Raw genomic sequence first — 20,593 nt, 5'->3', positions numbered from 1 at the left:
AGATGGCCCTCAAAGCTACGAATGTGGCAAGCAGTGTTGCCAAATACTCCTTCGGCCTATGGACGGCAGTGAAAAACGCTGCCCAGTATGTCCCAGAAGGTGAGATGCATGAGGGATTCCTACAGCTAGTGGAGGATGGGAAGGAGGTGTTCAAGCAGTCGCTGTGAACAGGCCTGGACATCGCCGATTGTGTGGGCCGATCTATAACTTTGGCCATAACATTGAGAAGGCAGGCCTACATGAAAACCCAGAGGTTTTCACCCAACGCCCAAGTGAAATCTTTGGACATGCCCTTCGAGGGCGATCTTCTTTTCGGCCACAAAGCCGATGATTCCTTAGAGCAATTCAAGGAATCAAAACTCGCTGCCACATCCTTAGGCCTAGCTGCGCAGCCAGCCAAGCCTGCCTTTAGCTTCGCTTCTAGGGCACGGGGCTACAGGAGATACGCTCCTTATAGCAGAAGAGTCCAGCTCTCACCGACCAGGCAAGGGCAGAAGCATTTCTCACGCTCTGGAAGGGGTAGAGGGGCTTCTAGAGGTCAATAGGCAGCATCAGCGGCGGGGTGACCCAGCCTCCGAAGCCTCTTTGATTTCCCCTCTCATAGCACACCAGTTGGAGGACGGTTGATGGAGCACTTGCTCCAGTGGCAGGGAATTACTGCTGATGCCTGGGCTCTACAGCTCATCCAATGGCGTTATTCTCTGCCTTTTCTAAGAAAACCACCGGACAGACCGCGCCCACCTCCAATCCACCCAGCACAGGAGCTCCAGGAAGAACTGAGAGCCATGTTGCTGAAGGGTGCCATGAAAGAGGTACATCCCGAAACAGAAGGACAGGTTGGTATCCATAGACCTACAGGACGCCTATTTCCATGTACCAATTCATCAAAGGTATGCGAAGTTCCTAAGGTTCACCATAGGAGATATGCACTATCAGCTCAAGGTGCTTCCCTTTGGTCTTACCTCCGCTTTGAGGGTCTTCACCAAGCTCATGGCGGTAGTTGCAGCTCACCTCAGGAGATCAGGAGTCCACGTATTTCCATATCTGCACAACTGGCTGATCCGAGGGTAGTCTGTAGTGCAGGTCTTGTCCCATCTGCTGGACACTTGCTCGCTGCTGCACTGGCTGGGCTTCTTCCTAAACTTCAAGAAGTCCCACATGACACCAGGCCAACGGCTCCAGTTCATCGGAGCAGTCCTAGCTACCCTGGTGGGGAAGGCTTTCCCTCACGAGGAGAGAGTAGTCAACTTGACGCAGATGGTGGACTTATTCCGGAACAATGCCACTCTACCAGCGGCTTCCTTACTGTCAGGGTTACTCTAAGTAGTTTAGTTGACAATTTACTTTCTTCTGAGAATGGGTGGAATTATTATCAGGGGAAGAATTCTGTGTTTATTTTCATTTGCCTGTTTGACCCTTAACAGTTCCACTTACAGTGTGGACACTAGCCCAAGCCAAGATGGAGGCTTCAGCCACCTATGTTGGCTGAGTTGTGCTCAAGGTCAGTTGGAGACATCTTCAACTGCCTTTCATTGTCCCTTGTTGAGCTGAGGTGGTCAGGATTCAGGAAGCTCCCAGGTTGTGGCCTACAGCTTGGTCAGTCAGGAAATGAAATTTCAGAGGAAGTCCAGTTGAGATCAGTAACCTGTGAAGAAATCCGAAGTCTCAGAGCTAAAAAGCTTTAAATCTGTTTTCTTATGGAGTAAGACTCTTTATTTAGTAGCATCAACATTCATCTGAAAAAAAAAATATTGTTTACAGTCTGAAGTAATGGATTCAATTGGAAACACTTCATGTTTAATTTGAAATATGTGCGTTTGTAATTAGTTGCGCTTATTTATTTCTTTAAACATGTTTTTATTGAATTTTAACAGTTTGCAAACTACAATACTTGTTACGCTCACCTGGTATCCACGGGGACGCCACCCAGCCCTGGTTGGATGATTTGCACTCTTGAACCCTCTCCCGGTCCCTTGGTAAGGCCTCTGGTTAAAGATGGGTCTGCAATATAGGAGAGCTGGATTCAATACCAGATTGTCTTTATGTTTTTCCACCTCCCTTGGCCTCAACTCCTTCCTCCCCCTTGGGCCTTCTCCTCACCTTAATATTGTAAAAGGTGGATTCTCCATCCTGCTCCTCGTGGCAGGGGCGGGTAGATGTGGGGGGCGAGCAGCGACCAAGTTACTTCACTGGTGCAAGCCCCCCTGTGGGAATCCAGGCCTGCTGCGACCTCGTAGATTTGCTGCTTTACAGTCTTTATATGCAGTTCTTATGTTCCTCTTAGTTCGAATAATAATGTCTTGCTTCTTTCCTTTTAGGTATGGAAAGGTATTTTGGTGTTGTCATACAGTTTGAAGATGAGCATGGGCTGGTAGGCGAAAGCGCGGTGTGCGCGATGCTGTCCGGTGAGTAATGTGCGATGCGCGGCGCTGTTTCGCCTTTTATATTGCTAACCTGTGTCTTTTCTCTCCCCGTTGCAGGTTGCGATGTTCCTCGCCGAGCGCCATAATGTTCCAGCAATGATACTGACCAGGAGATGACTACCCCGGTAAGAATTGTGTGGCTTTCTTCATTCGGGAGGAAACGTGAGTAAACGCTTACTAATGCCGTCTTTCTTTCTCCTCTTTCCAGGTTATGGTATTCCAGGAGGCATGCAGTGCTGGATGATGGAGTTCGTACCTTCAGGTAAGTGGAACTGAAGTCAGCGATGGATTGAAGACAGGACACTGTTCCAGGTAAGTTTCATAGTGTTCTTTCTCTCTCTGCATGTCCTTGGTTTCAGGTAAGGTGGCATCAAAGCACTGGACACAGTGAGCGTTACGCTGCCCACAGCAGAATAATGCAAAGCATGTTCTGCTGTTTGGGTGTGGTTTAAATAGTCTCAGGTAAAGTAGTCCCAGGCCTGCCACACCCAAAAGACTAGACCGCATAACTCAGTTCCTTGTAATTGAGCTATGTGTGTGCCTCCATGTTGGCTGAACCCCCCCCTCCCCAAGTTAAATAGTCCCAAGTAAATAGTCCCATTCTGATGTTGGTCTTTATGATGGTTATGAGCCGGGCGCCGAAGGCGCCAGGACTGACTCCAAGAGAGTCATGGATGAGGTTTTAAGGCCTTTGACCTGGCCCTAACTGGAAGGCTGACTTGCCAGTGAGGGCCAGGGGCAAGGGTCATGACATACTTCAACCAAAATCCCCCCTCCAACCCCCAGAAGGTATCTCCGTAGAGTTCACTTGTGTTTCTAGTAACGAGTATGTAGTTCTATTCAAATAAGTCAAGTATCCATAATTTGTGTGGGCACTATTGTTTCATATAATCACTCTGGAGGTAGGTGAGGACTGAGCCCCAATCTGTCCGGAATCTGTGTTAGTCCCTCTGGATATTGTACGTTATCTGTTACATTGCCTGGAACAACCACATTTTCTGTAGCCATTCGTATATTGACGGTGGGGTGTTCTGTTTCCATTTGTGGGCTATAGCGAGCAATGCCACTATAAGGAGGCCCATGAAGTTCTGTTTCTTGGTCATTCGTTTGTCTTTGGGGTCCCAGAGACCGCACATCCACACCGCTTCCTCCAACCCACCTGCCTCCGGGAACATCTTTTGCATCTGCGCTTTGACATCTCGCCAGAAGCGTTGTATGATTGGGCACTCCCACCATATATGCCTCCAGTCTCCGGCTCCACCGCATTCCCTCCAGCATTTGTTAGGAGTTCTATACATTTCGTGAAGTCTTTCCCGGGTGTAATGCCATTACATTGTGACCTTAGTCCACATTTCCCTCGTGTGTATGGCTCTTGTGAGTTTGGGAACTGCCCCTCAGACATGTTCCCAATGTTCTTTAGGGCGGGTGCCTCTTAGAGTCTTTTCCCACCTCCTCATGTATTGCCATTTCACTTCTTCCCTCGGTGTGATCAGGAACTTGTAGATATCTGAGGCAAACCTTTTTGTGCGCTTTGTGTGTTGTGAGGTACGTTTCGAAAGGGGTTATCTCCCTGGTCGCTGCCCGCATGATCCTTTGGGATTGCAGCCAGTGGGATAATTGTTTATATTTAAATCTGTCTTTTGGACTGCGCCACACAGTCTTCATAGGTTCTAATTACTCGGGCCTGGAACATGTCCCCTATTTTGTCACATCCCACTACCTCCCATATATCGTACACCCCTTTTTCCATGCTCGGGGAGAATTCTGTGTTTCCAAACATTGGCATAAAGGGGGCTGCATCTTTCGTCAAGGTTTCGTCTTTTGTGGTGAACTGGGTTGCCCAGCCCTTTAAGATGAGTAGCAATACCCTGGAAATGGATGGGGATGCAGATTTTATTCATACATTAATAATCAAAAAGACACGGATAGTTTGGCAAAAGGAGACTCCATTTGATTAACAAGTATATAAAACAGGGAGTACAACAAACAGCATTCATTCGATCCTCTTACTCAACTCATTTTAGTAGAAACTGAGGTTAATTTGCATAAAATCATCATCAGTGACGTATTGACCTCTACCTACGTGTCAAACTACAAAACCTATTGGAGGGAGTGATTGGCTCTAAGTGAACATCTAGTATATGTTCCATATCCGTATAGAACCCTGAAGGAGAGTGATAGGGTACTTAACATCAGGTGGGGCAACTAAGCCCTCTCCTCAAAATGTCCACTATGAACGTGACTAAATACACAACATTCCATTGGCTACACAAAATATAGGACTCGGGATTACACAGTCCTCTACAATTGGTTGGCTTCTAAGCCCTGTCAGTACCTTTCCACCTACGTCTAGCACCATGCAGACTGAACGTCTGGTGGGTTCGTTATAACACTAGCTTCCCATCAATTAATATCTCAATCCATCATCAATGGTCCAGTGTCAATTAGTGCTTTGAAGTTTGGCCTTGAGTTTGTACTGTGCTCTGAGAATTTTTAAGGGTTTAAGGAGTGAAGGCACAGCCTGCCCTTGTGCATAGGTGTGACCACCTTGATCGTCCAATTTCTTCCTTCCACGATAAAATCGAGCCTTTTCGTGTATTTAATAATATTTTTTTTAAAGTCCTCTGACGTCTTTTGTTTTGCTAAAGCCTTCTGAACAGGAGCCTCTTGTTCATTCACGTAATTTGTATCCAATGTCAGCCAATTCTTGGCTCATCCAACTCCTTCTGCTGAGATTCATTTGTAATTAAAATTGCTTTTAACTGTGGCACACTGAAGTGAGGCCTTCTTGTTCATGTTCAGCACTGCTTTATAATGCGTAGTGGAAACGTCCATCTTTTATTTGTCCATATGAATCTATATATATATATATGTGTGTGTGTATATATATATGTATATATATATATATATGTATGTATGTATATATATATATATTGGCGCTTGCCGCGATCTATTTACTATAAAGCTTGAAGCTAGCTTTCACGAGTACTTTGCTGCTTGCGTTTCTGTGGCATCTGTACACGTATAAACTAGCTTAATGTCTTCCTCTATGTCTGTGGCATAAGTGTCTTCACCTTCATCCCAAGATGTTACTTATCCTTGGTATTTTCTTGATGCCTTATAGAATATCTACATTCTCTGGTCTGCATCTCTTCTGTGTGCATCATCTCTTTCTGTGCGACATCACCATTCATCCTTGCCTTTCATCTGCTCTGTTTCTTCAGGAATCTCATTCAAATGGCCATCATATTGTCTTGCATGCAGGTACAGGTTTCTCAATGGGTACCTTGCCTCCCAGATTCTCTTAGGTACTAGTACTCTTATGGGTACAGCACAGAGTCCATGCTCTGCTCTTTGCTGGTTCAACGGACGATACCCAAGTAGGCTCATACGACATTGATGCGGCTGCTTTAAACCAAATCTACGCCACCATCCAGGCTTGGGTGGCGGAAAATGGTCTTGGTCTCAATGGGGATAAGACTGAGATTCTCATCCTGGGCCAAAAGACGACGCTAACAAAACTAGACTGCATCTATTCCAACTTTAACATAGATAACTCCATCATCCCCGTCCTTAAGTCTGTCAAGACCCTGGGGGTTCACATTGATGCCACGCTATCCATGAATAAGCAAGTCAACTCCATAGCCTAAGCACCAAACTCATCAACGCCATCAAACCCTTCCTAACCAAGCCTAACTGCCTCTAAATCGCCAGAGCCACGGTAGGTGCTAAGCTGGATTACTGCAACTCACTCCTAGCAGGTACTTCCCGTAAAAATTTAAATAGACTCCAGATCACTCAGAACAATGCGCTCAGGGCAGCACTAGGTATCCCGAGAAGGGACCACATCTCTCAAGCTTGACAAGCAGCTCATTGGCTCCCAGTCAAAGACCGCATTACATTTAAAATTCTCACTACAGCCCACAAATCTGTTAACTACACAGCACCTTCCTATCTCTCAGAAACTCTCTGTAGAGCCACCTCGGCAAGACCCATTAGAACATGCTATTCGAACCAAGTCACCATTCCTCGCATCAATAGGGCTAAGGCAGGAGGGTTAGGCTTCCCGTACATAGCCCCAAAGCTCTGGAACGCCCTCCCTACCTTTCTCCGAGCAGAAACCTCCCTACATGCCTTTCGAAGGAATCTGAAAACCTCACTCTTCAACTAATACTCTCCCTCTTTCTTCTACCTACAACCTGCTATTTATCCCTCCTCCATCCTTAACTATTTATTCTGATAAATGTTGTATTCTAGCAACAATGGTCAAATTGTGTATCTGCTGCTACTTTAACTAAGCAAAGCTATACACATGTAACAAGCTTTAAATTGTATACCAATGATATGTAACTAAGCAAAGCCCTTCTCATGTAACAAGCGCCACGTTGCCTAAGGGCTGTTGTGCGCTCTACAAGTGTGAATAAATAAATAAATAACTGTTCCGCATACGTCACATACTTTGGTTCCCACTCTATAGGTAATGAGGGTGGGGCAGTTGGAGGGGGGTACTTAGCTCCTCTTCTACAGTGGCTTTATCCCATACTTCCAGTACTGCTCTCATTATCTCACTGATCTGGAGGTTTGGATGCCTATATTGTTTCCCTTTCCAGAGCAGACGTCGAAGAGGGGCCGTGGCCACTGCCTTATCTTGTATGGCCCATATCTTCTGTGAGGTACCCGGAATCCATTCCTTCAGGGCCCGCAGTTGGGCGGCTTCGTAATACTTCCTGAAGTATGGGAGGGCGCTTCCCTCTAAGTGGGTTGGGGTAGTGAGGACAGCTCTAGCCACTCTTGGGGTCTTCTTTCCCCAAATATACGACATTATCGACTTGGTCAGGGATTTCAAGTGTAATGGGGGAATTCTTATCTGCAATGCTTGAAACAGGTACAAGGCTCGGGGAAGGATTGTCATTTTAACCGTGGATATCCGGCCGCACCAGGAGATTGACAGAGGGTTTCATCTCACTAAATCCTGTTTGATCTTCTCCAGTTCTTTGGGGTAGTTTGCTCCATAGTTTGTCTATCCTGTCAATGTTATTCTCATATATTTCACCCCTTTATCCGCTATTTTCAGTTGTAATGCTGAGGCCTGCTGTGTGATTGCCCCTCTATTCCCTGCCAAAATGAGGATCTCTGACTTTTGTCTACTAATCTTCAACCCCGAAATCGCTCCATATTCCTCAATCTCCCGTATGAGGAGCGGTAGTGTCCTCTCCGGGTGTCCCATTGCCACTAACATATCATCTGCGTATGCGGCCACTTTATGTGAGCTACCTGCCATCTCTATGCCTGTAAACGTCTGTGATTCCCACATACATGCCAACATGCGTTCAAAAAAGATCGCGTATAGAAGCGGGGAAAGTGGGCACCCCTGTTTTGTACATCTATCTGGACCCTATCCGATATCCCCCTGTTCACCGCTATGCGTACACTTGGGGCAAAATAGTTGGCCGTATCATATTGATAAATTGTTCCCCCATCCCCATTTTACCCAATATTCGGAATAGGAGCGACCACTCGATGTGGTCAAACGCTTTCTCCGCGTCGAGTGCCAGTAATGCTGCCGGTGTTTGGGTGATCCCAATTTTCTCTATCAGATGGATAAGCCCCCTTATATTATTCGTGGGTCTGTCTATTCGGAAACAAGTCCCGACTGGTCCTGATGAATTAATTTCGGGAGAACCTGCGAGAGCCTGGTGGCCAGTATTTTAGTGTATAGTTTGGCGTCTATATTGATCAGTGCTATCTGGCGATATGAGGTAGGCAGCTCTGGGTTCTTCCCCGATTTGTGGAAAACTAGCAGTTTTGCCTCATTCATAGACTGGGTTATGTTGCCCTTTTCTTTGAATGTATTGAAGAGCTCCATAAGGATGGGGAGAATATGTCTGCACTTTTTATAGAATTGTGCGGTGTAGCTGTCTGGCACTGGGGCTTTGATTTTAGGTAAATCTCGTATCGCTTTTTGCACTTCTACTGATATATCCCTGTCTAGGGAGCGTTTCTCCTCCTCCGACACCTGCGCAAGGGAGGTGGTGCTTAAGTATGTTTCTTGGGCCTCGCCATCAGGGTGGTCCAATGCATAGAGGGTTTGGTAAAAGCCTTTGAATGTGTTCCCTATGTCTGATGTGCGGGTCATGGAGTGTCCTTCCCTATTTGTTAGGCTCTTCACCGTTTGATTATCTCGCTTCCCCTTTAGTTGCCTGGCCAGGAGTTTATCTGCCTTGTATTCTTTGATGTAGTACCAGTGTCTTAGATTTAGAAGGCTTCGCTCTGCCCTTTTGGAGCGTAAGGCGTCTAGTTCGCCCTGGACTTGACGCAGAGCTTTCTTCAGCTATGAGGACTGTTTCAGTACCATTTAATTCTGGATTGCTGTCATTTTCTCTTCTAGTTCGGTTTCCCACTGACAGATTTGTTTGTCCCTTTTTGCTTTGAGTGCAATGAAACTGCCCCTGCTTACTGCCTTAAAGGCATCCCAAAGTATTTTCCTGGGAGTTTCGGGCTGATCATTCCCTGAGAAGTACTACACTATGCCCTCCCTAACAAGATGTCCCCTTGTAGCTTCCACCTCCAAAGACCTGTTTGCTGTTGGAGTTCCGCCCATAGTGGGGCATGGTCTGATTATGAAATCGCCCCGGTTTCCATGTGCTGTATCTTCCCCAGGAGCCCGGTCGAAACCCATAGTCTATTCTTGACATGGTGTTGTGGACACAGTAGAAGTGTGTATATCCCAGTTGTTGCCGCTTGAGTCTCCTCCATGCATCTTCCAGTGCAAGCACACCCATCTTTGCCTGTAGTGCTCTCAATTGGGCATCTTGTCCCTGTAGTCTTGCACCCGATCTATCTATGTTCAGGTTCCACGCGAGGTTGAATTCCCTCCCAGTACCACCTCCCCCGTGGTGAAATGTTCCAACTTATCTAGGACATCTCTAATGAAGCCATCTTGTCCTGTGTTCAGGGTATATATTGTCACCAGTGTCAGGGAGAATCCCTCTGAGTATTCACAAAGAGGTAGCTCCTGTGTTTGTCTGCCAATGTATTGTGAATTCTAATGTTGATGGTGTTCTGGAAAGCAATCAAGACCCCGCCCATTTCTCTTGTTCGTTGGCTTGAAAGATTTTGTTATATCCCCTTAGTCTGACCTTCCCTTTATCCTTCCCGTTTATGTGTGTTTCCTGAAGCATTATTTAAAATTTCCCTTTGTGGAGGAGGTGTTCCAACTTTATCTTTTTTACTGTGGAGTTCAGTCCCCGAATGTTAAACGTTAGGATTTTTAACCCTTTCATATCTAGGTTTGTTTGAGCATTTTCCTTGTCTTCCTCATCATTTAAGTGTCCGTGTTCTTGCCCTTCTGGCGTAATCCCCTCCCCCCCCTCGTGGGCCCCCCTGCTTTGCAACCCTCAACTTGCTGAACTCCCCCCCTACCCCTCTATAACTGCCCTGAGGAGGGCTCTGAGACCTATGGTCGCTCAATCGTATAACCCATCGTGTCATGCCCTCGAGACACTCATGGAAAACATTGTGGGGAATCCTAAACCTCACGTGGATTCCTCCTATGGCTCTGGTTTGGTCCCACCTCCCCCCGGCCGTCACCTGAATGATGAATACCGTTCTCCGTGGGTTTGTAGTCTCACACTGTGATCATCCCAAGGGTGTGTCGAGTATACGGCCGGCCGCCAGGGTGCCCATGAAGTTCGTGTGGATTCAGTTCTTTTTGCTTGGTCTCCGGGTGCTCCTGTTGATGGTTTTCCACCCCATGGAGTTCTCAGCGGTGGCGAGCCTTCACTTCGGTTTCTCTGTTCTTCTCGCTCCTGTAGGTTTAAGATCTGGATCCCTCCCTCAGATGTGGTTATTCTTTGTAAAAACAAAAGGGGGGTGAGGCGCACACTCCAAATCTTGGCCAATATACTACCAGAAGAAAGAAAAAGAATAACTGGGTTAGATCCCAAAGTGTCCAATTCACTGGGCTAGATCCCAATTGTTGCAAAAAAGTTCACAGGGCTGGATCCCTCCTGCTGCATTTGTATTGCTGTTCTCCTCCTCCTAGTGCTTTCGTGTCCCAACACTCTTCAGGGAGGCTGTGTTGCCTTTCTTTTCAGGTGAATCCAATTAAATCTCTAATGCAGTCTCTTAAGGGTTATGGGAGCTGTAGTGAAATCATTTGTTCAATTCAGGTGACCAAGGAAAGGCTCCCCTCCAGGAACACACATCTTCCCTTAGCAGGGGGAGAGGGGGAAACCATAACTGTGGTTCCCTACTGTAGGGAAAAATGTCCAGATCTCCACAGATTACATGTAAAAACAAAAGGGGGTGAGGAGCGCACTCCAAATCCTGGCCAATATACTACCTGAAGAAAGAAAAAGAATAACTGGGCTAAATCCCAAAATGTCCAATTCACTGGATTAGATCCCAATTGTTGCAAAAATGTTCACAGGGATGGATCCCTTCTGCTGCATTTCTACTGCTGTTCTCCTCCTCCTAGCGCTTTCGTGTCCCAACACTCTTCAGGGAGGCTGTGTTGCCTTTCTTTTCAGGTGAATCCAATGAGATTGCAAATGCAGTCTAAGGATTATAGGAGCTGTAGTGAAATCATTTGTTCAATTGTTCATCTGGCGGGCATAGAGAACAACTTGGCGGATTCCACACAAGTGGGAAGTGTGCCAGGAAGTCCTAGAGGAGGTCTGATCTCTCTTGGGTACCCCAGCAGTGGATCTGTTTGCAACAGAGTCCAATAGTAAATGCAAACTGTTCTGCTTGAGGGAATTCCCGGCGAATGTTGCACTGGGGACGTGTTTCTTGTGGATTAAACCTTGCCACTCCTTTGTGTTTATTACGATTCCCGTCATTCAATGGGTTCTACGGAGGTTGCAGAGTTTTCGAGTGACCATGATCTTGAACACCCCAGACTGGGCGAGGAGAATGTGGTACTCCGACCTCTTGGATCTGTCCATCGCACCGGTTGCCTCAGTGGCCGTATCTCCTAACCCAGTCGGAAGGCTAGATACTCCATCTGACCCCGCAAGTTCTTGAGTGTTATTGGTTGCACGCAGATCATCTACAAGATCTTTGTGCGCATGCAGATGGAGAAGATTTGAGGCGTGGTACAGAGAACGCGAGACAGATCCCTTCTCTTATCCCAACACTACAGTGATGGAGTTCCGTCTGTCACGGGCCCTTGCAGGCCTTCAGGTCAACACAGTCAAAGGATATTTGGGGAGTGACAAGGTCAGTGGCAACCAGAGAACATATACAAGTTCTCCTCCCCCAAAAAATAGATTTTAAAAAAAATCTTACTAGAACCAGGACCCCTGGTAAAAGTTTTTATATAGCCCTAGATAGTAGCACACCTGTCAAGAGTGCCTGTGGGTGATACATATGCACTTATGTCTCCCTTTCAACACAGAGCCACCCAATCCAAGGCCCAGTTGAAGGCACCCAAACCAACAGCCGAAAAGTTCATGGTTTAGGATCATTCACTACTCTACACCATTCCACTGCTCTATATACTCCATTCCACCATTCTCTATACTATTTGTAATGACTTTGACCAAGGATTGGTCGAGACATGTTCGTGACTCAAAATGAACAATTATGAATTACTAAAATGCATCAAAAATGTGTTACGATTTTCAGAGTAAAATCATAGCTTTTGCTTAATTAATGTTTTCCAGTATATGTTCAATGTTTAAATGTTGCTTACATCAATTGCATTATGTATGAAAAAAAACATTTGAAGCATCATTTATTGAAATGCTAAACACACATTAAGAAATGGATAAAAAAATAATAATACGGCTTATTTTGTACTATTGAAGAGGGAAAATCGAGATCAAACTCCTGCCCCTCACCCCAGGCACATCGACAAACAGGACAGCAGGAAGAATAAGGAGCGCACTTATCATTTGACCCAGGCCCCAGTGCACCCATGGGTGACAAATATGCTGAAAGACGCCCACTTCACCAACATTGCAACTTCCATGCTACATTAGCCAATGCAGCAATACCAGAATCTACAAAACACAAGAATCCGGCTTGCAGATGCCTATATGAACTAACCTGATAGCCATGTTTCAGGAAGATCACAGCCAAGTGCATTTGTCTCACTGAACACCAGCCGCAGTGGGGATTCGTGCTGACTTCAGCAATGCTCCTCGCAAACGCAGGAGCAGCCAAGGTCTCACAGTAAGATAAGATTACTTTCTTTGAACGACAGTGAACTCTGGCAGACAGAACCTCCAGAGCCCAGTGTTTTTTCCCTGGGAACGAAAGAAGACCCACACATCATTTGAAACATAATTGTAACAAGAATGGCTCAGCTCTGGCCAATGAACGCTGAGAGCCCAGGGGCAAAAAGCCTGTTTCAGCTAAAACTGATGGGAACAGATTCATACTGCAACAATTTTAGAATTAGGTAATGGGGTGGCGCAGCTAAACCAACCCACTGACGCAAAAGTCCTAATGCCCACCTATCACTTAGCAGCCAATAGCAGGATGAGATAGGTTTCTGGGAGCTGGTCCAATTCTGTGAGGTCAGCCTGCAGTGTGTTACAAAGCTTGCTTGCAAGCCAGCCCCGGGGAAGACGGTGCCTGGATTCTTGCTGTGCACAAAGCTCTCTGTGTGTTTTTTTGCTGCCCAGAAATAAACGCAGTTTGGAACATGTTGCTGCCTGCTTGGGACTTTGCTGCATTTCTTTGGGCAAAATGGGAGGTGTTGGGGTCTCCCATAGCTGACCCCTAGAAGCCCTGGTGGGGGTCCAACTTCTCCCCAACACTATAAAGGCCTAAATATAGATCAAAAATAGTTGTGAATTTCTTCATATATGTTTACAGCTTTTGAACATCTGGGAAGATTGCTGGGATTCAATTCAAAGACCATAAATTGATAGACTAATAACCATGCAAGATTAGAGCATCTTGGCAAACAGGCCAGGACACCATTTTTGTTACATTACCATTTACTTACCCATCATCTTTGCCCCAATAGGGCTCCTCTTCAGTTCTAACCAAAAAGGATATTTGGCGGCCTTGTCCGTGTTCAAGAGATCCCCGGATCAAGGTTTGTTTTTTACGATCCTAGTAATGGCACAATTTCCCGCCAACTCCCTTTGTTTTCCTAGATTGGGATCTTTATCTGGTTCTTACATTTCTGATGGTGGCTGCTTTTGAGCCTATGCACTCTTGTCCTTTAAGGCTTTTCTTGTTTAAAACAGCCTTCTTGGTGGCTATTATATTCACTAGGCAATTAAGTGAGCTACAAGCCTTGTGCTGTAAGCCACCCTTCTTGCTCTTTTTCCAGGAGAAAGTTTCACTCAGGGTAAGGCCTGGTTGCCTTCCCAGGGTTGTATCAGAATTTCACTTGTCACAGTCCATCGGCCTTCCGGTCTTCTATCCTACCCCCCACCCTTCTAAGCAGGAGGAACGGTTCCATTGTCTTGACCCTTAGAGGGCGCTGAGTTCATATGTGGCCAGGACAGATGATTTTATGAGAGCTGACCAGCTCTTCGTGGCTTTCTCCTTAGCACGTAAGCGCCTGCCCATAACAAAGCAGACTTTATCCCGTTGGATAATTGTCTGAATAGATGTATGTTACCAGGCAGCTGGGAAAGAATTACCAGCAGGCATCAGGGTCCATTCCACAAGGGGGGGGGGTCTCTGCATCCACCGCATTGCAGAGGCAGGTCCCTTTCCAGGAGATTTGTCGCACATGGTCATTTTTGCACACCTTTGCAAAACACTATAGCCTGGATGTGGTTCGTACTTCTGATGTGAGTTTTTGGCAAGGCAGTGCTGCAAAACGTTTTGATATAACTTTCTGCCCGCCTCCATTCGTTACTGTTTTGGAAGTCTATCAGATGAGGAATCTGTGGGAGAAAATCAATCCATTGAAGGAGAAATTACCTTGCCGTAATGTTCTTTCTATGGATTCTTCTCCCGCAGATTCCTCATCTCCCCTCCCATCCATCCCCGCTCAGAAATTCAGTGGTTGGTGCGCATCTTTCTATTTCACGTTGACTTGGTTATGGTCCTGTGTCCATTTTCTGTCTTCCTGCCACAGTCCTAAAACAAAATATTTCTAACACTACCTTAGTGTTCTTTTTCAATTGTTACTCCTTCGGATGTCTATATTACTTTCTTTTAAAGGGCTCATTAGCCCATTTGTTCTCTCTTTTTCCTATGCAGTGTGTGGTGCTCTGAAAAAAAGGGGGAACTGATGTCGGGGCATAGTAAGTCGCTACTTATACGACTCATGAGGTCACGTCCGGAGCCGAGGAGCAGACGCTGAGAAGATGGATCAATGGTCGACGGCCGGGTCGAGGTCCACTATGTCCCCAATCGAAACATTTTCTGAAGAAGCGAAGCTGGAGGGAATATCTATCAGATGAGGAATCTGCGGGAGAAGAATCCATAGAAAGAACATTATGGTAAGGTAATTTCTCCTTCACAGACGAGGGTTGGGAAGTCCTTTGTCTTCCTGCAGGTCACCCACTGTTGCTTTTGCTTTGCTTTCCCAGTGTCTACGGAGTTGTCCCACGGCTCCTTGTTGGCAGTCTATGACTCCCACTAGGGGATTTTTAATTGAACAGTGGTCCGGCGCTCCCAGTAGCTTCCACGTCCTTTGCCATATGTTCTTGCCCAGTTTCAGCAGTACTGAGGGTCTCGCTAAATCCAGTTTCTGCACCCACAGGACTTCTTTCAGATAGTATTTCCCTAGCATTGGTTGCAGAAGCCTGGTGTCCAGCGATGTCTCATCTCCCAACCAGCTCGCTACGAATTGCATCTGTCCCGATGGGTAATAATTCTTAAAGTGGGGAACCGTTAGTCCTCCCTGCGCATCTCCCCTTTGTAGGCTGCGCAGGGCAATTCTGTTCCTCACTCCCTTCCCTAGGAATTTTCAGGACAGCGTATTTAAGTGCTGGAAGAAAGCTGAGGGTATGTTTTATGGTACGTAGGTGAAGTGGTATAGGAGGCGGGGAGTACTATCATCTTCAGAAGGGCTGCCCTACCTGACACCCCAAGGGACAGTTTTTCCCAGAATTCCATAGAGTTAGCTACGCCTTTTAGGGTTTCTTAAGTGTTATCCTTGTGTGCGAGGTCTCTGAGTCATGTCGCACCTTTTTGCCGAGGTACCAGAAGGTGCTAGTATCCCACTGGAGGCCCAGTAGGGGGAGACACTCTGTTCCTAGGCCTCTGAGTTCTGCTAGTGGGAACAGGCAAGAGTTCTCTCAGTTGATTCTGTTGCCCGAGAAAGTGCCTAATTGATCTATTACATCTAGTATGTTCTGCAGGTGGTCTTCTGGCCGACTAACCTACAGCAACATGTCTGCATAAAGGTAGACTAGGTGCACTGCCCCATCTAATGCGATACTGGCCTCTTTATGCTCTGCCCTGAGGTATACTGCCAGCGGCTCTAGCACCAGGATGTATAGCATCGGTGACAGTGCGCAGCCTTGTTTTGTACCTTTCTGCACCTTCCACCTCTCTTAAATGTCTTTGCCTGTCCGTACTCATGCCATAGGCGCAGTGTAAATTACCTTCACCCATCACAAGTAGGTCCTACCAAACCCAAAGTGCTCCAGAGTCGCCAACAGCCAACTCCAGCGAACCGAGTCGAAGGCCTTTACCACATCGAGTGACGCCACTGTGCAGTCTTCCGTCAACTGGTTAGTGCTGTCTATCACATGGTGCTGCCTTCGCAAGTTCCATGTGGTGTTGCGCCCCGGGACATAACTAGTTTGGTCTGTGTGAATTAAGGTCCCTATCACACTTTTGAGCCTGTTCACCAGAACGCCATTAGTATTTTGCAGTCCTGATTTACCATCTAGAGGGGTCTCTATGATCTGCATCTCAATGGAGTCTTGTCTGGTTTAAGGATGAGTATGAGCGTGGCTTCCCTCAAGCTGTCGTGCAACACTCCCTGCTCATATGATTCTGCAAAAACTTCCTGCAGTTTGGGTGCCAATAGGTGTTTGTATGCTTTGTAGAATTCCCCAGGGAGTCAGTCGGATTCCGGGGTTTTGGCTGTCGACAGCTCATGTATTACCTAACTGATTTCCTCTAGTGTCAGTGGGGCATCTAGCTTGGCCACTTGTTCCCTGTCCAGCCTGGGCAGGTCTATTTGGGCAAGTGCTTTGTTCACATTTCCATCCCCCTCTGTCTCGTCCTCGGAGTATAGGGTTTTATAGAATCTCAGAAACACCTCATTTATTTCCTGTTGGGTTCTGACCACAGTCCTATGCTGATTTCTGATGGCATTGATCATGTCACTCTACTCTTGCACAACCATGCGAGCAGTCTTTCAGGCCTATCTCCTGCCTAGTGCAACCTCTGAGTGTACTTCGCAAAGTCTAACTTTTCCAATCTATCCCATTCTCCGAGGCATTGCAGTCCCGATTCCCTGTGCGTGCCGGCCTCAGTGCTCTCCAGCCCGGCTATTTTCTTTTCTTCATCTAGAGCTTGCTGTATTTCTTTCCGAAAGCCTCCCATTTTGCCTATCAACGCCCTTCGTACAACCACCTTGAATGCGCCTCAGTGTTTTGACTCTCGATACACTGTCTGTGTTAGTAACAAAGTATTCATCTATCTTCTTTCTCAGGTATTCATTAAAAGCCTTGTCTTGCAGAGTTTCGGCCCGCAGCTTCCAAGTGGATATATTGGGTATCGGGGTAGTGCATAGCCATGTTGTCGCTAGCGGGGCATGGTCTGAGAGGATTCTGGCCCTGTATTCTGTATCTACCAATTCGCTCAGGGCTTTTCTGCCTGTGAAGATAGTCTTTTCATGTATGCACTGCATTGGGGGGCCAAAAAGTGTGAATACCCTCTTGCTTCCCGGTGTGCTTCTCACCAGATGTCTACCAACTCCAGGTCTCCCAAGAGGGAACGGAGGTCTTTCACCAGCGGCACAGGTTTTGTGTGTTTCTGATCAGACCTTTCTGTTTTCGGGTTCAGTGTACAGTTGAAGGCCCTCCCCAGATCCATGTTAACTTTCTGTATACAGACATCTTGGGTACAGTGATTTAAAAAACACTGTGTCCTCATGGTTTGGGCCGTAGGTATTTACAAAGCAAACCATTCTGTTTTCCCACAGGCCCCGGTCTACAACCATTCTACCTTCGTCATCCCTCCTAGTCTCCAATAACTGGAATGGGGCTGTCAGGGCCATCCAAAGGAGTACTCCTCTGCCATATGCAGAGTATGGTGATCCATGTAGATTACCTCCCTATTTTCTGGCTACCGTGGCCTGCCTGTCAGCCGTGAGGTGTGTCTACTGTAACATAGCCACCTAGACCCCTTTCCTGATCAAGTAAGCGTGTGGTGCAATCTCTTCACATAGTTGTTTAAGCCCCTGGCATTCCAGGTGATTATCCACACAACATTAGTTTGCTTCTTGTACAGGCTCGTTTTGGCTACCTGTTTCCCACTGCCTTTGTGTTCTATGCACTGTCTCAGATGAGCATGGTTCAACTTGTCGCACAACACATCGCTCTCCCCCCCACCACCCTTTCGTACCCACCCTACCCTTTTTTCCCCTCCCACCTCCCCAAAACGCATTAGCAGAACTCTGCATAGAACTTAACGGTAGCCCAGCGGGGAAACTTCCCCTCAGGCCTAGTCGCTTTTTTCATTCCCACCTCCGCCCTACTGGGGAGCAAGCAGCGGCTCAATGCCTTAAAACTGGCATCAACATTGCCACAGGGTCTGTGGTTGCAGCTCATGACCTCTGTGAGTTGCATACCTGACTTCTGCGCCGGTATTCTAGTGTCTCGTGCTCCCGCATTCTTGAACGTATGTTCCTTGCGCTCGTATGCTATTGCGGTATGAGGAGTGAGGTGAAGTCAGTAGTCTACTCTTCAGTTTGCTAATGTGCCGTCGCTCTACGCTGCGTTGTCATTAATTCCCGGCAGCTGTGGTGTCCCCTGCGTGTACATCCAAGCCTACGCCTCTGCAGTTTTTCTAAAAAAAACAGATCTTCCATTGTTTAGGATTTTTAGCTTGGCTGGGTAGATCAACATGTAGCAGAGGTTTGCTCTCCTGAGTTGTTCTTTAATGGGGCCAAACATTGCTCTTCTCTTTTGCGCCATAGCTGTGTAGTCTGGATAGATTGCTAATTTCGATGACCCCCTCGTGATGACACCCTCTCTCTCTCTCGAGTAAGCCACAATCCTTTCCCTGTCCTTATAATTAATAGTTTTTGCTATTATTGGGTGCAGGAGGGTTCGGGGGGTAGGTTTTCGACATAGGCTGTAGGGACCCGCCCCTCCCAGTATTCACAAGTTTTTTTCTGTAGACTCTACCTTCCGTGTCTTCTGCCAGATGCTCAGGCACTTTCACCCTGTTGAGCAGGTCTGTTGCCTGGGTTTGAATTGCAGCTATATTTGTCACATTGACCTGTATCTCTTGTTCGGCCTTGCCAAGATGATCCGCCATTGCTCTCGCATCTTGTTGGAGTATGCCCACATCTACAATAACAGCATCTATCTTGTACTCCAGTGTCGACTTCAGCGCCACTATAGCCTTCAAATATGGGGCCTTCTTCTTGCACTGTTACATGTGATTTTGGGGTCCATTCCTTTTTTTGCGCATAGGCCTTCATTACCATTTGCCTAGCCTTCCATTTTTGTGACTTTTCTGCCATTTGGGGTCTACTCTCAGACTTGATTTGTTTGAGTGTTGCAAGCAAAGTATGTCTGGTTGCCCCGCTCGTCGGCTGGGAGGTTTTTCTATTATTGTCTCGGGACACTGAAGATTTTCCTGTTCTCCTCTCCATGGAGCATGCACCCTGGCACTGTCCAACTATGCCTGTCACTGGTTACCAGGTGCTTTCCCGTATGCCCTGCTGCTACTCTGTGCTGTTTCGGCAGCATGCATGGTTTGATCTGCCGGTTCTCTGTGTTTTTGTGTGCTCAGAGTGCTTGCTTCTCTGGTGTTGTCACCCTCTCCAGCTATCAGCGTGTATAGCCTTTGTGTCCGGTGCTCTCTCCTCCTGTCTACGTAGGCACTATGTTGCCTCAATGTTGTCAGCCAGCTGCGTATTATTGGAGCATGGGAGCAGCTGCGTTGCTTCCATGTTACTGCTTCCATGGTTATGCATCAGAGGCTGAGCCACTGCAGGGTTATGTTGAGTCCGTCTGGGCACCTGTGTCACGTGTGGCCTGGGCTCCCCTACTCTTATGCTCCATTCTGCTTCTTCCTAGCGCAGGTGGGGTTCCGGGGATCAATGTTTACTATCAATCCACTATGTGCCTGGTGCTGTATGTCAGCAGTACGAAAATTCACCATCTTCCACCCCCCGGGGTGCAGCCGGAGCCTCACTCACCTTGTGCATATATACTCTTGTTTAGGGACGCTGCTGGGGTCTCTCTTACCTTGGCTTTTCTTCCTAAGGATGGTGTGCTCCCCTAGCCTACTTCTTCCGTGGCTCCCACTGAGTGTGCTGGGTGCTGGATGCTGGTCGTTTCTCGGGTTGGCTTTCCTCACCTGCTTTCTCTGCTTCAGCGTAGCTGCTTTAGCAGGTTCTTCGAATTTGTGCGGTGGTAGCAAGATGATTCTCGCCTCCGCTCCTACTGCTGTTGTGCTCCGCACCTGTGCGCCGTCAGTACATCGCTGACTCAATTCTTTTGTCCCGGTATGCCGAGTGCGGGTCGCTCTGCGTGTGCCCCGCTCCTGGGCTGCTCCTTGGCGCACTATTCCTCCTTCCCCGAGCATTCACCCTGTTGGTTCTGCTGGTCTTCTCTGTGTCCACAGGGTCTACGGCTCTGGGGTAGTCATCAGTTTTGTGTGGATTGGCTTTTGTGTGGCTTGACATCTTGGCACCACTATTCAGCCTCAGGGCGTCGCAACTGCCATTTTGGGATCTGCAGTGCAGCCGTTCTTCACCTTTGTTGCCGCTTCGGGTCCGGATTTTGATCTTCTCATTTACACTTCCCAGGTCTCGGACACACTCTACCACTTATGTGAGTGGTTCTCAGCTATTCAGGACACAGCGAAATATCTGTATTGAAGGATCCTGCAGGAGCCGTGTCATTATGTGACTTCACCACATGGCTGCTGGCCACGCTCCCCATGATTCTATAAGTTGTTCCCCACAAGTAAAGTATCCCCTTTTTTCCAATGACCCCCCACACTTAACCGGCATTCACTCCTATTACATGACTGCAGACTGTCACCTTGTTCCT

This window comes from Ambystoma mexicanum, chromosome 5q (genome assembly GCF_040938575.1).
Source record: "Ambystoma mexicanum isolate Mex_15411 chromosome 5q, UKY_AmexF1_1, whole genome shotgun sequence".
Lineage (NCBI taxonomy): Eukaryota > Metazoa > Chordata > Amphibia > Caudata > Ambystomatidae > Ambystoma > Ambystoma mexicanum.
The sequence above is the reverse complement of the archived record's forward strand: the minus strand, read 5'-3'. Positions refer to the sequence as shown.